The following is a 15,605-nucleotide window of genomic DNA, read 5'->3' as shown; positions in this document are numbered from 1 at the left end:
AGGAGAAAGGCATTCTGGCGAATGGAGGGAATTGCAGGTAGTGAGGCCAATGTCACTCCAAAGTGGGTGCTAACGTTCTGGATTACAGCACAATTGGGTGACAAAGAACGTGCGAGCCAGGGGGAACAGGTGCTACGCCCAGCCAGGCTGGGACAGGAGCGTGACCCCACAGGCCCTCACAACTGCCGACCTGGAAGGGGTCCTCCACCTCGCCTCCATTCACGGGCGCCCAGAGGGCCCCTCTTGAAAGAATCGACCCCTTTCAGCATGGTGTTTCAAACTCCTTCCAGGGGTAAGTAAGAGGTTGGTTCTTTCTGAGTGGGTAGCAGAATGGGAAGCGAATTAGTGTCCAAGTTCCCCAGGAAGGGATGTGCAGAGGTGCCTGTGAGGGGGGCTCCTGCCTTCCGGGGGGCTGTGTACCTGCAGGGCAGGTGCTCAGCGGGAGCACAGAGCTCACACAGGCGTCTTGGGGAGCCGCCACCTCCAGCAGGGCTCGGCTGGGAATTTTTGTCAGCCCTGGAGCTTCTCTCTCGCTTCTTCCAGGAGCAGTGCCGAACTTCCGGCTCCCTCTTGCAGACCTGGCAGCGGACTGGGAGCTTGAAGCCTGCGGCGTGTTTTTCCAAAATCCAATCCTTTTTCTGTGATCCCTTCCCAAAACGGGGACAGTCCTGAAGGAGACGTTTCTGGGTCAAGTTTGCCCCTCCATCTCCTTTCTTGGCTTCATGACATGGAAAGACTTCACTTAGCTCGGGCGGTGTCTGCAACAGAGACCCTTTTGACAAAATGATCTGATTTTGGAGATTTTGCCTTGTGAAACGTTGCAAACTCTTCAGAAGAATTTCTCCCAGGCAAAATGTATTCTTTTAATGCCACGATACGAAGCGATCGTAAGTCAGAAAAATGATTCCCTTTCCTTCCCCTCTGGCTGGTGGTCTGATTCTACTTTGGAAAATTTCATCGAATGCATTTCCTCCTCTGTCTTCTTTCCACCACATTCCTGCTGTGGGTCTCCATCTTCTGCCCTCTGGATTTCTACAGCATCTCCACTGATCGGTTAGTGACCTGAATTGCTTCTGCCTACTCCCCCCTGTACTTCTGCCCCGCCCTGCCCTCCCTAAGCCTGTGCTTCCCACTGGCTGAGGAATAAAGGTGGTTCTCCTGAATGGGGAAGGCCATAGACTCTACCGATGCTCACCAAAGAGCCCCGTGCTCCTCCACATTTCCCAGCCTCCCTTGCAGTAGGCTGGGACCACGTGACCAGGTTTTGGTCAGTGGGAGATGTACAAAAGTAACCAGCCATTTCTAGACCAAACCCTTGACCACCTTCCGTGGTACCCTCTAGTTCTCTGTCCCGCTGCCGTGACCTTGTAGCCATGTGTGTGTTATGGGTTGAATTGTGTAATCGAGTTATGGAGGACGAAGTCATTAGGGTGGGCCCTAATCCCATATGATTGATGCTTATAAGAAGAGGGAAATTTGGACACAGAGAGAAGAAATCCAGGGGAAAGTGGAGGCAGAGACTGAGATTAGGATTATGCTGCCATGAACCCAGGAATACTTGAGGCTACCATAAGCTGGAAGAAGCAAGGAAGGATCTTTCCCTAGAGGCTAAGGAAGACGCATGGCCCTGCCAACACCTGGGCCTCAGACTTCTGGCCCCCAGATGGTGAGACAATCATCTCTGTGGTTTTGAGACCCTCTCCCCGGGTTTGTTAAGGCCGCCTTGGGAAATGAATACAGTGCACTATACAGTTTTCCTGAGCAGAGGAGCCGGCTGGCCTGACTCGGGCTTCTTGTGAATGAGATATGAGCTTTTACTGGGGCAAGCCGTGGAGATTTGAGAACGTAGTTGTTATCACAGCACATCCTGGCTTGTCCTGATGCATACAGGTTCTAAGCACTTCTACCAAAGCTAATACTGGTGGTACTATGTTAGGAGTTGGTTATGTGTGTATCGCTTGCTAGAAAGTGAGTTCCTTGAGGCCAAAGAGAATACCTTTAAAGTTTACATCCTGTTTCTGGCATAATGTTTAATTCAAAGTGCTGAATTGAAGGCATTAGGGAAATTAATTCTAAAAGAACCTTATGCTAGCCTGGCTTTGGGAAGGTCAAAGGGACCCTGCTGCTGGAGGTCTGAGATCTGACCTTGTTATTTGCCAGCTGTGATGTCCAAGATATGTCTCGGCCTCCCCAAGGATGGCAACTCACAAGGGCGGGCAGTCTGGCCTTTGTGAACACTATGCACGGGGGCCTCGTGGATCTCTGAGGTCTGAAGTTCAGACTCTAATTACCTGGACTCACAAAGTGACCGAAAGATCCAAAGCCTTATCTCTTTAGTAGGTGGTGTGTATGTATAGTTGTGTGTGTGTGTGATTGTTGGCAGGGAAGAGGAGAGTCTCTGAGGGACTCTGAGGGCCAGAGGTCTATGTTTTGCTTTTCTTCCTTTTTTTTTTCAATTTATGTTGAATTTTATTCCCTTTTTTAGAAAATGAGAAAATTGACATATAACATTACATAAGTTTGAGGTGTACAATGCATTGATTTGATATATTTACATATTACAATATAATTACCACTGTGAGAATCATGTTTCATAGTTATCATTTCTTTTTTGTGGGTGTGTTATTGCTTTTTCTAAGGTACCAGCCAGACAATAGGTCAGAGTGCACATTGGATTTTTCTGTTATTCCTTAACACTTTTTGAAGTGTTAAAAACATTCAGAAAAATACAGATTAAAGACACAATCAATTTATGTATAATCTAGAATTAATAAATAGTAACATTGTTGATTTTACTTTTTTAAAAAAATATTTTATTTATTTATTGATTTGAGAGAGAGAGAGAGCATGCGTGCACAAGTGGAGGAGGGGCAGAGGGAGAGGGACAAGCAGACTCTGCACTGAGCACAGAGTCTGACTCAGGGCTTGATCTCATGACCCGACGATCGTGACCTGAGCTGAAATCAAGAGTGGGTTGCCTAACCCACTGAGCCACCCAGGAGACCCTTTACTTTGTATTTTTTAAAAATAAGAAGTCATTACAGATAACATTGAGCTTTTCATCTGTTCCCCTCCACACATCTCCTGGATGGTCCCATGTCCTTGTCACCACTTTTGTAAACCTGATGTGTGTTGTCACAGTTCATGCTTTTGTACTTTACATGCAAAGGACCCACATATAAATATGTAGTTTTACCTAATGTTCCAAATTAAATAAATGGTATAATACTACGTGTACCTTCCTAAAATGTATTTTAAAAACATTTGTTGGGGGCTCCTGGGTGGCTCAGTCTGTGTGGCTTGGGCCCAGGTTGTGATCTCAGAGTCCTGGAATCAAGCCCCATAGAGGGCTCCCTGCTCAGCTGGGCCTGACACAGAGTAGACAGTCAATGAACTACATAAACAAGTTAAAAAGTGAACAGATGCTTGGAGACACCCTCTCAAAAATAAATAAAGATTCATGGCTTTTCATGTAGTGGGATGGCTCAAATCACTTCCTCGACTATCAGCTGAGGAACTTGGCTGTCAGACACTGTGGGCCGCTGTGGCACCATTCCTTCTCGATGGCTGGGGAAGAAGTGGTTTTCATTCAGGAATTCCTTCCCAGCATTTTTTGGAAAATTCCTATGTCTTTCCAAATCCTGCATCCTGAGGATAAAAATCAGACAAGAAATGGGGGAAACTGATCATTCTTATGTGAGAATTAAAGTTTAATAATCCACCTGGAGACATTGCTGGTCAGTAGTCCACTGAAGTCAGGTTGAAAATAGGAGCAGGAAGCAATGGGGGGCGCCTGGGTGGCACAGCGGTTGGGCGTCTGCCTTCGGCTCAGGGTGTGATCCCGGCGATCTGGGATCGAGCCCCACATCAGGCTCTTCTGCTATGAGCCTGCTTCTTCCTCTCCCACTCCCCCTGCTTGTGTTCCCTCTCTCGCTGGCTGTCTCTATCTCTGTCAAATAAATTTAAAAAATCTTTAAAAAAAAAAAAAGGAGCAGGAAGCAATGGCAAATGGGCTCAAAGGGTCAGGTCAACACTTCCGGAAAGACAAGAGAACTTAGGACAGAGGCAGTCACGATCTATTCAGTCAGTCTTCACAAATAGCTGTTGTGTGTGTGCTCATGGCCCTATCTCCTGCCAGTGACAAGTCATTCCTGCAAATAAAAGAAATGCTAGTAAACTCATATGCACAGTGTGCTTTATACAAATGGGATGAGCAGGGTTACAAGAAAGAGCAAGTTTGGAAACAAAATACACCCTTAAACAGCCATTCTGGGAAGTGAGCACACAACTGCCAACCTTGCTGGGAGGTCCAAATATCATGCTATTCAAACACTGTCCTAGCGTTTGCTGATGTTTTCCAGTGTTTGAATATTTGCTGTAGGTTTCACTTCTTTGTAAAATTGACAATGTTTTCATTGTATCAAGAAAGGAAATAAGCTTATGTTTCACTGTTTTTTTATGTCAACAAAAAGTTATGAAAAAAATATAGAATAGCTTCTGATTTTAGGAATTCCTGAGAATTCCTATTTCTCACCCTTGAATCCCAAAGATTAATATCTGCTGAGAATTTGGGAACACTGAAGAAGCTATCAGTTAACGTGGGGACCCTTTGTTAACTGACCCTGTCAATTAACGTGGGGACAAGTCAAGAAAAAAGCAAATACGCTTGAGCAGAGCCGGAGAATGGTCATTGTGTCACAGGAAGTGGGGTCAAAGGCGTGATACTAGAAGGAGCTGATGGTCTTCACGTGGCTTAGGCTGGGAGGTTGTCAGAAGAAAATCAGCTTTGTGCTGGCAAGTTATGTTTGCTTCAGGAGAAATCTGCCCCCAGCACTCCTGGGGGAGAGCAGATGAAGAGGAGAGACAGAGCTGGGCAGAGTGGCACTATTGGGGCTCCTCAAACTAGGTAACCCAGCGACCAGGTGCCTGCCTTCCCTCTGCACAGCCAGCAGGGGCTAGCACTAATGAAGCCTCCCAGGGTTTGGATGGATGGAAGGGCTTTCTCCTTCAGAGAGGAGCAGAGTCCTGAGAAGAGGGCGTGCTGGGTTGAGAGGGCTTGAAGGAGATGATGGTGACATAAGGTACAGGGACATCCATGGCCTCTGGAAGTCTAGGCAGTGAAACCTCATGTTGATTTTTGGCGGTTCAAGAGGATGAGCTGTACCAGGTTGTCTCGTTGTAGATTACCTGACAAACTCAAGCCCCCACCAGGCTGGAATCAGAATTTGAGTGTTTGATAGCAATGAGGGCTGTCCTGAGGTTACTTTTTTTTTTTTTTGAGAGAGAGAGAGAGAGAGCATGTGTGTGAGTGAACAGGGGCAGGAGGGGGTGTAAGGGCAGAGGAAGAGGGAGAGAGAGAATCTTAAGTAGGCTCTGTACCCAGCATAGAGCCTGTCGCTGGGCTGGATCTCATGACACTGAGATCATGACCTGAACTGAAATCAAGAGTCAGATGCTTAACCAACTGAGCCACCCAGGCACCCCTGGGGTTACGTTTTTATTTACCACTTGAGTTCGCTCAGATGCCAAGATCCAATGCTTGGTGAAATATGGCATCTTTTTCAGAGGCATGGGAAATGCCTCTGGGGAGACCGCTCACTCAAACCTCTTGCCATTCTCAGATTTCTAGAAGAGTCGAAGGACAGAAACGCTGTGACCTTAAGGAAGACGTAATGCCTTTACCACCGGGGGATGGAGGAATTGCCTTCAGAGTCAGACAATGTCCCATTCGTACAGGCCAAATTGAGGTAGGTCAGGTTTGGCTTTGATCATTAACCCAAAACTCTCATAAAGACTCAACCCTTTCCTGTGTACCCAAAATTGCACCTGCCACCATAGAGTCTGGTTCTCAAGAAGAAGACGATGTTGTGATGTAGAGCTGAGAGCCTGGTGTTTGAAGTCAGACAGCTGCAAGAACAAATGTCAGCTCTGCCATTCACTGTATTATGTGGCAGCTCCATTTACTCATAATGTTTCGTCCATGGGGCTGTGAGGGTGCACTGAGGTAATAGTCCTCAGTGTAGTTCTGCATCCCAGCCCATATGGAACACCTAGTAGCCTTTACATTTCCAGAAAGGGTGGCTTTCAAGGTTTAATTCCTTCTCTGAAGTGATCCAAATCAGTGGGTCACATTGCTGTGGACACATCAGTGTAAACCAAAGAATGGCCTCTGGTTGGAGACTGGCTGTATGTTCTCAGGTATGAAAGCAGTTGATGAGCTCTGAAAAATAGGTAAGATTCCAATGGCTCCCAGTGATAACTTGTCTGGAAAGCTCAACCAGTAACAAGCTGTGACTGGGACCACTTTCTTCCAATCCTCATCCCAGGACCTGCTGAGACTCTCTCTCTGAGCCTCTCTCTCTGAGCCTCTCTTCTCTTTTTGTCTTCTTTGTTCTCTTTCCCAACCCTCTCCTCTTTTCTCTTTTTCTTTTCCTTTTCCATCTCACTCCTGCCATCTTAAAAAAAGATTTATTTATTTGTTTGAGAATGAGAGAGCTCAGGTTCAGGGGCAGGGAAGAGAGAGAGAGAATGTCAAGCAGACTCCCTCTGAGAGCAGGGTTCGATCCCACGACCCTGAGATCATGACCTGAGCCAAAACCAAGAGTTGAATGCCTATCCGACTGAGTCACCCAGGCATCCTTCACTTGTGCCATGTTTTACTCTCTATTACCCCTTCTTTTTTTCCTTCTCCTTCTTTGACTTGGCCTCTGGTCAGGTGTCCATGATTTTCAGAACGTCTGTATCTTCTGTATCCTCTCCCTTGATCAGGGATAGTCAGGTGTCACAGTAGTGGGGGTACTGCTTGGCTTCTGTCTCCCACTAGGTTAACCTTTTAGGTAGAGCCCAGGAGAAACAACTCACTAAAGGCTGCACATATTTTTCACATTCTTCTGAGGTCACTGATAGTCTGAATGAAAGGAAATGCCACCAGCAGAAGCCATGGAGCTGGCCCTTGGCCAGGCAGGAAGTGAGTTATGTTTGCTTATGCTTCTGGCATTCCAATGACCCTCCAGTGAGGTCCTCTGTCTTCCTCATGGCCCTGGTCATTCCCTTACTCGTCTGTTAGCCCCATTCTGGCCTCTGGTGCCTAGGAATCTTTCTTCCTTTACTGTTCTATATCCCCAGGTGCCTCCTGGCTACTTAACAATTGGTTCATCTGGACTCCATCCTCTTACCCAGAGAGCCTTGATAATGACCTAGCTTCCATCCTGCTTCTTCAAAACTTTGTTCCATGTCCCTCAAAGAGTCTGCTGATCTGCTAAGCTGTGTGGGCCTCTTAGAAGCAGAACACTGGCTTTCTGGTGTCAATTCCCCCTCCTTGGGGCATGGCAGCAGCCCTGAGGGGATGAGGGCCATTGGAAAACACCTCTGCTCAGAAGGGTCTGCCCTCAGCCAATCTAGCTGCCACATTCCACAGAGGAAATTCATTTGCGTTTACAAATTTCCTTTTTTAAAAAAAATATTTTTTAAAATTGATTTTATTGATTTATTTGAGAGAGAGAGAGATGGAAATAGCGACAGAGAGATCATGAGCATGGAGGAGAAGCAGGGAGCCTGATGTGGCGCTCAAACCCAGGACCCTGAGATAATGACCTGAGCTGAAGGCAGATGCTTAACTGACTGAGCCACCCAGGCGCCCCTACAAATTTTCTTTTAAAATGAAACGCCTCCTGGGAGGATTGACCCTACACATTGTTATTACTCTAGGATCTATGGTTATTCTAATGTGGTCATTGGTCAGAAATGAAACTCCCAACTACAATATTGCTATTATGGGAAAGATCCATCTATCTTATGACATTCTTCATATATGGTTTCCAGAAAAATGTTTTTGGGAAAGGGAAGGATTATTGTTTCTCAAGAGTAATCTTCACTTCTCTCAATGACCTATAATGGATCCATTATTCCTGCATTTCAAAGTCCTCCTAATCCTCTGTATTTTTGTTTAGCTTGCATTATCACCAGTATGTAAAACACTTTCGTAACCAAATACTGGTTTCTGACTTGGCCATTGCGACAAGGGGTATAATTTGGGGGCATTCTGGGTATAAGGGCAACTTTGATTGGGGCGGGGAGGCACACACATAGTATGATTTGAGAGGCAATCCAAGAGCTCCTCCTAAATCTCGGTTCTCCACCAACCCTGCGTATGTCCCTGAAATAGCCATAGTTGGCTAGGCCTTGAAATTGGCTCAGGCCTTGAAGAGACTCGAAGGGGCTTCCGTGGTCGTCTAGCTCCAAGTCTTTGTTTTTATGGAAGGGAAATCTGAGGGCCTCTGAGGTCAGTGTCTCAGCTAAGCTCACACTGATGTAGTGCTGGCTCTAGAACTCCAATCTCCTAATGGAGACCAGTGCATTTTCCACCCTGTAACACCTTTAGTAAGGATTGTGCACTATCAATGGCCTGGTCACCAGGCAAATACCATCTGGGAGGAGTAATACCCAAAACTGTTATTGTCCACCCCTTGGCAGCACGAAGTTAATGTAGGAAAGGAAAAAGAAAGTCAAGGAGAACCACGACTGGAAATGAGTCACCGGATCTAGAGCAGCAGTGTCCAACAGAAACATAATGCAAGTGGGTTTTTTATTTTATTTTTAAAGAATTTATTTATTTATTTATTTATTTATTTATTTATTTATTTACAGCATGAGTGGGAGGGGGGCAGAGGGAGAGGGAGAGAGAGAATCCCAAGCAGGCTCTGCATTGAGCGAGGAGCCCAATGTGGGGGTTGATCTCACGACCCTGAGATCACGACCTGAGCTGAAATCAAGAGTCGATGCTTAACCAACAGGCCACCCAGGTGCCCCCCGACGTGTATAATTTTAAATATTCTAGTAGCCACATTAAAAAATTAAAATAATTTAAATAATATATTTTAATTCTAATTATACTTTAATTACTTATTTTAATAAATATGTTTTATTTAACCTGACACACCCCAAATATAATTTCAATATAAAAATTATTAATGAGATATTTTACATTCTTTTTTTGTACTAAGCCTTCAAAACCTGGAGTGTATTTTATACATTCAGCAGAACTCAGTTAGGACTAGCCTCATATCAATGCTCAATAGCACATGTGGCTATTGGCTATCATATTGGACAGCACAGTTCTAGAGCACTGTATGCTGAGTCACCATATCTGATCTCTGTTTGCTGTGTGGGACCATGTAAGCTGGGAGGTTCAGGGAAATCACCCTGATCCTTCATATTCTATAAGTAAGAGGATCATCAATCTTATTAAGCAAACTAAGTCACTGTTGAGGGTGAGAGGAAGGAGGTGCTCTTAAACATGCTGGACAACAGGTCTACACCAGCACTAAACCAGCAGACTAGGACATGTTGTCTCTCTAACTATAAAGAGACTCACATCAGAGGAGGCTTCAGCCATGGCCCTGGATGCCAAGGTTGTCGGAGTAGGCAGGTAGCCCTGCATGGCCAGTGGGCAGCACGAGAGATGGAAGACGCCTGAGCAAAGACAGTGAAGAGGCATCAAGGGGTACCTGGGCAAAGTACTTACAATATAATCCAGGATGAGAGAGGCTCTAGTCAACTGTGGAAGTACAAAAAAGAAGGAATAGGGACGCCAGGGTGGGTCAGTTGATTAGGCTACTGACTCCTGGGTTTGGCATGGATCATGATCTCATGGATGGTGGTATCGAGCCCCATGTTGGGCTCTGTGTTCAGTGGGGAGTCTGATTGAGGATTCTCTCTCTCTGCCCCTCCCCACAACCCCCTCTCTCTCAAATATTTTGTTTGTTTGTTTGTTAAGGGGAAACATGTGTGAACTATACAATGTAAGCTTTATGTCAGACCTGAGAAGAGTCTCCTGGTGAGAAGACATTTCTGACACTGGCGGTGCTGGTGTTAGTTTCTCTGCTGGGGAAAGCAGCACGCATTCACTTCGTTCAAGGCCAAGACCTACATGCTGCAGGGAAGGAAGAGAAATCAGCAGATGTCTGAGCCCCTTCCAACTTTAGATCCCGAGGTAAGATTAAACTATTGTTGTAGGAAATGCTCCAAAGATGAAAAAAAAAAAAAGGTTTAGCCAGATGAAAATTTGTTGTAAACATTTGTTAAAGGGTAAAGCATAAACCTTGAAGAAAATAAGAAAAAAAGTTAACTTACATATTGGTAGTGTAGAAAAAAAATGATTATCATATTTTATTTTTGTAGGCTTTAAGAATTACCATGAGAGTGGGGCGCCTGGGTGGCTCAGTTGTTAAGCGTCTGCCTTCAGCTCAGGGCATGATCCTGGAGTCCTGGGATCGAGCCCCACATCAGGCTCCTCCGCTGGGAGCCTGCTTGTTCCTCTCCCACTCCCCGTGCTTGTGTTCCCTCTCTCGCTGGCTATCTCTCTCTCTGTCAAATAAATAAATTAAATCTTCAAAAAAAAATTACCATGAGAAAGAATCTTTCCCAGCAGGTTTTTCTCAAAGTTTCTTAAAAAACAACAACACAACAGTTTGTCTGAGTATATATCTAAAGGAGATGGTGCTATTTCATATATTAAATTAAACCAAATATTTTCAGTTGTAAGTTAATTGCTATCGTAAAATAATACCAAAGTAAGCGTCTACATTATGCATCACATTATTCAACAGACATTTATTTTCCTGGATTTTCTCTTTAAGGTAGCTAAGGTTTTCATCCTTTTACAACAAAAATGATATTTTGAGTATTCAGCTGATATTCATCAAAATGGGTAAGATAATTTCTGCCAATTAACAGCAGCTGGTGAGTGAAAGATGACTGGGCTGGTAGGCGATTGGGATTCCAATTCCAATTTCGATCACACTAACAATGCGATGTAGAGCAAATTGCTTAACCTCTTGGAGTCTCCGTTAGGGCTAAAGTATCAGGATCCTTTCTGCTGCAAGTGGTAGAAACAGGAATCAAGACAGGTTAAGCAATAAGGACAGCTGGTATGTCACATACAAGGAAAGCTGGAGGCACAATGGCTTTAGGGGGAGTTGATTCTGAATCACCAAGGCCAGGTTCTCCCTGTTTCTCGGCTCTGCCATCCTGTGTCATCGGCATTCTCAGGCTGGTATTGGAATAGGAAGGCTGTGGTACTTCCAGACGTCCCATCCAGTCACGGTAACATCCAGTGGAGCAAAAAGAGATCCTTTCTTCCTGTGGCTTTCCTTGGATCGCTCTTAAGATGTTTCTTCACATCTGATTGGCTAGGTTGGCTCACATGTCAATTCCTGAGCCACTCACTGGCCCGAGGAATGGGGTTACTCTGATGAACTCAGACAAATCAACTGATGATGGAGAGTCAACAACAGTGTCCAATTGATGGTGATATCATATGGTGTTTGGGAAGACCACCAGGGGATGGACGCTTCATAAATGGTAATAAAATCTAAAAATGCTAGGTGTCATTGTTATTTAAATATTCCTAGTGTAATCGTAATTCAGCTAAAAATCCCATAATAATACAAGAGATGCATTAGAATGTCTAATATTTGTCCATCAGAAGAATATATGATTCTAAATTTTCCTTCCCAGAAAATCCTTCAGGAGAGGACCATACTCTGTAATGATGAAATCAAAGAGACATTTAAACAGTGTTCTCTATCACCCATCACACATCAGGAAGGAATAGAGGGACATCACACCTTATACTCTGGTTTTAAATAAGATGAGGTTCAGATTCCCAGTATAAAGTTCTAGTCTTTTACAATAATCAGTTCAGAGACATGTAGTAAAGACTGTGAGCTGCTTTGGTAGACAGATGGGAATATAAATCCCAGTATCTCCATTTAGTAATCCCAGATTTTCACACGGATCAATTTACTTAACCTCTTTGAGCCTCTGTTGCTGGGTCTGTATAATGAAGCTAATAATATCTATTTCACAGAGTTGGGGGATTTCATGAAAAAAAGCCAAAAAGCATTAATCACAGTGTCTATCAGAAGAGCAGTTGTTCAATAAATGATAGCCATTTGGAGGTATTTTCAAATTATTATTTAGGAATAATGATAAGCTATCTCAGAAAACAAGTCTCAACAAATTCGACAAATTTAAGTCAATGAATATTCAATAAGCATCTACTGTGTGAAATATTGTGCACCTTAATATCACATCCTCAGTTTATAATGGTGGTTCATGCCTTCGAATGCTTGCTTTAGGCTTCTTCCATGCTCTTTAATCTGAATTCATAGTATTCCCAGATATATGAAATGATGAAAGTATCTTTGATTGGCAGGAGTGGAGGAGTGGCAGGGGAAGAGGGGAGGTGAAGACTGAGTCTAAGAGTCAATTAGTGGGGCCAATAACAAAATAACTAAATGTAGTTCTATGATTCTATGGCCAGGCAGAGTGAGTGTGTATATGTGTGGGTGTGTATGTCTGTGCACACGACATTTTCTATTTTCATATGCAAAATAGATATCTTTTGCTTTTATTTATTTGTTATTTGTTTTGTTTTCTTTTGAGAGAGAGAGAGAGAACAGGGGAGGGGCAGAGGGAGAGGGAGAGAGAGACTCTTAAGCAGGCCTCATGCCTAGCACAGAGCCTGATGTGGGGCTCAATCCCATCACCCTGAGATCATGACCTGAGCCCAAATCAAGACAAATGCTTAACCAACTGAGCCACCTAGGCACCCCTTTGGCTTTTATTTTTAAGTCAGCTTTGTTGAGAAATAATATACATGCAATGAAATGCGCCCATTTTAGGAATACACTTTGATGAGTTTTGATAAATGTATATATACATAGGTGCTAGCCCCACCACCACAACCAAAATGTAGGGAAGTTCCTTCATTCCAGAAAGTTCCCTAATTCTCCTTTCTGCCAGCCTTAGGCAACCATCGTTTTTCATGGTTCCCATACTGTGCTGAACTACACTGGGTCACTGTGGAACAAACTCACAGGGACCATGAATGTTTTAAAATTTTGAGGGAGGGGCGCCTGGGTGGCGCAGTCGTTGAGCGTCTGCCTTCGGCTCAGGGCGTGATCCCGGTGCTCTGGGATCGAGCCCCACATCAGGCTCCTCCACTGGGAGCCTGCTTCTTCCTCGCCCACTCCCCCTGCTTGTGTTCCCTCTCTCGCTGGCTGTCTCTGTTAAATAAATAAATAAAATCTTTAAAAAAAAAATAAAAAATAAAATAAAATAAAATTTTGAGGGAAACATGAAGACTACTGTTGGACATTAAGGACCTCCATTGTGAAGTTGTTTAGAACCAACTATTCAGTAAACAGAACTGTTAGGTATTACTTTCTTTTCTTTTTAAAATTAATTTATTTATTTTGGGGGGGAGGGGTAGAGGGAGAGGGAGAGAGCAAATCTCAAGCAGACTCCTCACTGATCGTGGAGCCCATCACAGGGCTTGATCCCACAGCCCCAAGATCATGACCTGAGCTGAAATCAAGAGTTGGATGTTCAATCAACTGAGCCACCCAGGCACCCCTGTTAGGTATTTCTTTTGGATCAGATACCATGAAAAACTGACTGAGACAACTAGTAATAACATCCTCTAGGCTCACCCACGTGTCACTGTCCCATTCCTTTATATTGCTGTGTATTTGCATGTAACACAATTTTTCTGAAGAAAACCCTTCTGAATGTTCACATACAAATCTTTTAAGTACGTATGTTTTCATTTTTCTTGGGTAAGAGTCTAGAAGCAGAATTTCTGGGTCACATGTGAAGTGTATGTTTAATTCTTTGAGAAACTGCCAAACTGTCTTCCAAAGCACAATTTTACACCCCCAGTTGCTCCATTTCCTTGCCAACGTGGTATTGCCAGTCTTTTTAATTTTAGCCGTTCCAGTGGGTGTCTGGTGTTAACTCCTTGTGCCTTTAATTTGCATTTTCCCAATGACTAATGCTGTTGAGAACCTTTCATGTGCATATTGGCCATTTGTATATCTCTTTAGGGAAGGCGGTTGCAATCTTTTTGCCCATTTAAAAAAAATTGGCTAGTTTGACTTCTGATCGAGTTGTAAAAATTTATATGTTCTTAAGACAAGTCCATTGTTTCCGCTGGTCTGCAATTGGCTTTTTCATTGTCTTAACAGTATCTTTCAGGGGCGCTTGGATGGCTCAGTTGGTAGAGCATGTGACTTTTGATCTTGGGGTTGTGAGTTTGAGCCCCATGCTGGGTATGGAGATTACTTAAAAATAAGATCTTCAAAAAAATGAACAACCGAAAATACCCCAGTATCTTTCAAAGAACAAAAGCTTTTAATTTTGATGAAGTCTATTGTGTCAATATTTTCTTTTATGATTTGTGCTTTCCTGTGTTCTAAGAACTTTTTGTTTATGCCAAAGTCACAAACATTTTTTTTCTCCTTTTTAAAAGATATAGTGTGAGCTTTTACTTCAGGTTTGTGACCCATATGCATTTCTTCTTGTGTAACATGTAAGGCAAGGCTGGAGGTTTATTTTCTTCTTTACGGATATCTGGTTCCTCAAGCAGCATTTATATGGAGAAAGACTATCCTTTCCCCATTGACTTACCTTGGCGTCTTTGTTAAATATCAATTGCCCATATAGATGTCAGTCTGTCTCTGGACTCTCTCTTCTTTTCCATTCATCTTAGGATTATCCTTTGCCAATACCTACACTGTTGATTACTGTAGCTTTACAGTAGTCTTGAAATCTAGGTAATATAAGTGCTTCACGGTTGTTCTTTTTCAAAAACATTTTGACTAAATTATAAGTTCTTTGCATTTTTATATGAACTGTAGACGCAACATGACATTTCTAAAGAAAAGTCTGCTGGGATTGATAGAATTTTCCTAGAGCATAAATGAGGCCATCCGGTTAACTTATGGTGTTTGCTAGCCTCAGGAGAAATACAAAATAGAATAAAAAGTATGAATGTTAGTATTAACCAAAAATTGGCAGAGATTAGAAGGACAATGATAAAGCTGTAAGGCAGTGTTTGTGAGGTAGAAAAAAACCCACAGCTATGGTAGCCGCTGTCCTGGATTCATGTCCTGTTTCCCCCACTTTCTTGCAGTGCGACATTTGGGCAGTGGACTCCAAGATGGATTTTACAGTTTGCCATAAGGATGAAACACGATTTTTCCAGCTGCCTCCTGGGGATCACAGGTACCTCATTTCCACTGAGTCCAAAATCGAACCCCTGCTTTTCCTTTAAACCAATTCTTCCTATAGTGTTTTCCGTATTAGTGACCAAATCCTTACACCCGCCAGCTGCTTCATACCAGCCCCAAATCTTTAGAACCCCTTCTTCACATTTTTTATTTTCCCCCAACATAGAACCCAAACGTAAAAACGAAACCCAACATTTTCCAGCCTCCTTCGTGGCTAGGACCAGACACGTGACTTAAGGTGGACCAATCAGATGCATCAGCAGGGATTTTTGCTTCCCAGTGTTGTCCTATGTGGGAAGAGGCAGGATAGGGCATTTCCATCTTGCTGAGGCAATTTCCTTCTGGGGTTTCCTTGCTGACTTCCCCAGGGGGTTGTTCCTTGCCACCCGCCTAGAACTTGATCCATTCTTCCTTCCAAAGATTCTCTCGGGTAACTAATACCCGATCATAATCCTCTCCCTTTCCAAACTAGCTAGAGCAGATTCTCTTGCTACAATTCAATCTCCAGAGAAGCAGCCTATAAACAATATA

The 15,605-nt window shown here is 43.7% G+C and overlaps 1 long non-coding RNA gene across 1 annotated transcript in view; it reads left to right on the top strand.

The window, feature by feature from the left end:
* LOC125283376 (uncharacterized) overlaps positions 1-15,112 on the top strand; it is a 40,894-nt gene extending 25,782 nt beyond the window's left edge. Inside the window, exons 2-5 of the long non-coding RNA XR_008959184.1 lie at positions 5,622-5,747; positions 8,473-8,575; positions 9,776-9,991; positions 14,978-15,112. This is a non-coding gene — a long non-coding RNA (uncharacterized LOC125283376). The remainder of the gene's footprint in view (positions 1-5,621; positions 5,748-8,472; positions 8,576-9,775; positions 9,992-14,977) is intronic.
* The last annotated feature ends 493 nt before the right edge of the window (positions 15,113-15,605 follow it).

This window comes from Ursus arctos, unplaced genomic scaffold (genome assembly GCF_023065955.2).
Source record: "Ursus arctos isolate Adak ecotype North America unplaced genomic scaffold, UrsArc2.0 scaffold_15, whole genome shotgun sequence".
Classification (NCBI taxonomy): domain Eukaryota; kingdom Metazoa; phylum Chordata; class Mammalia; order Carnivora; family Ursidae; genus Ursus; species Ursus arctos.
The sequence above is the reverse complement of the archived record's forward strand: the minus strand, read 5'-3'. Positions and strand labels throughout refer to the sequence as shown.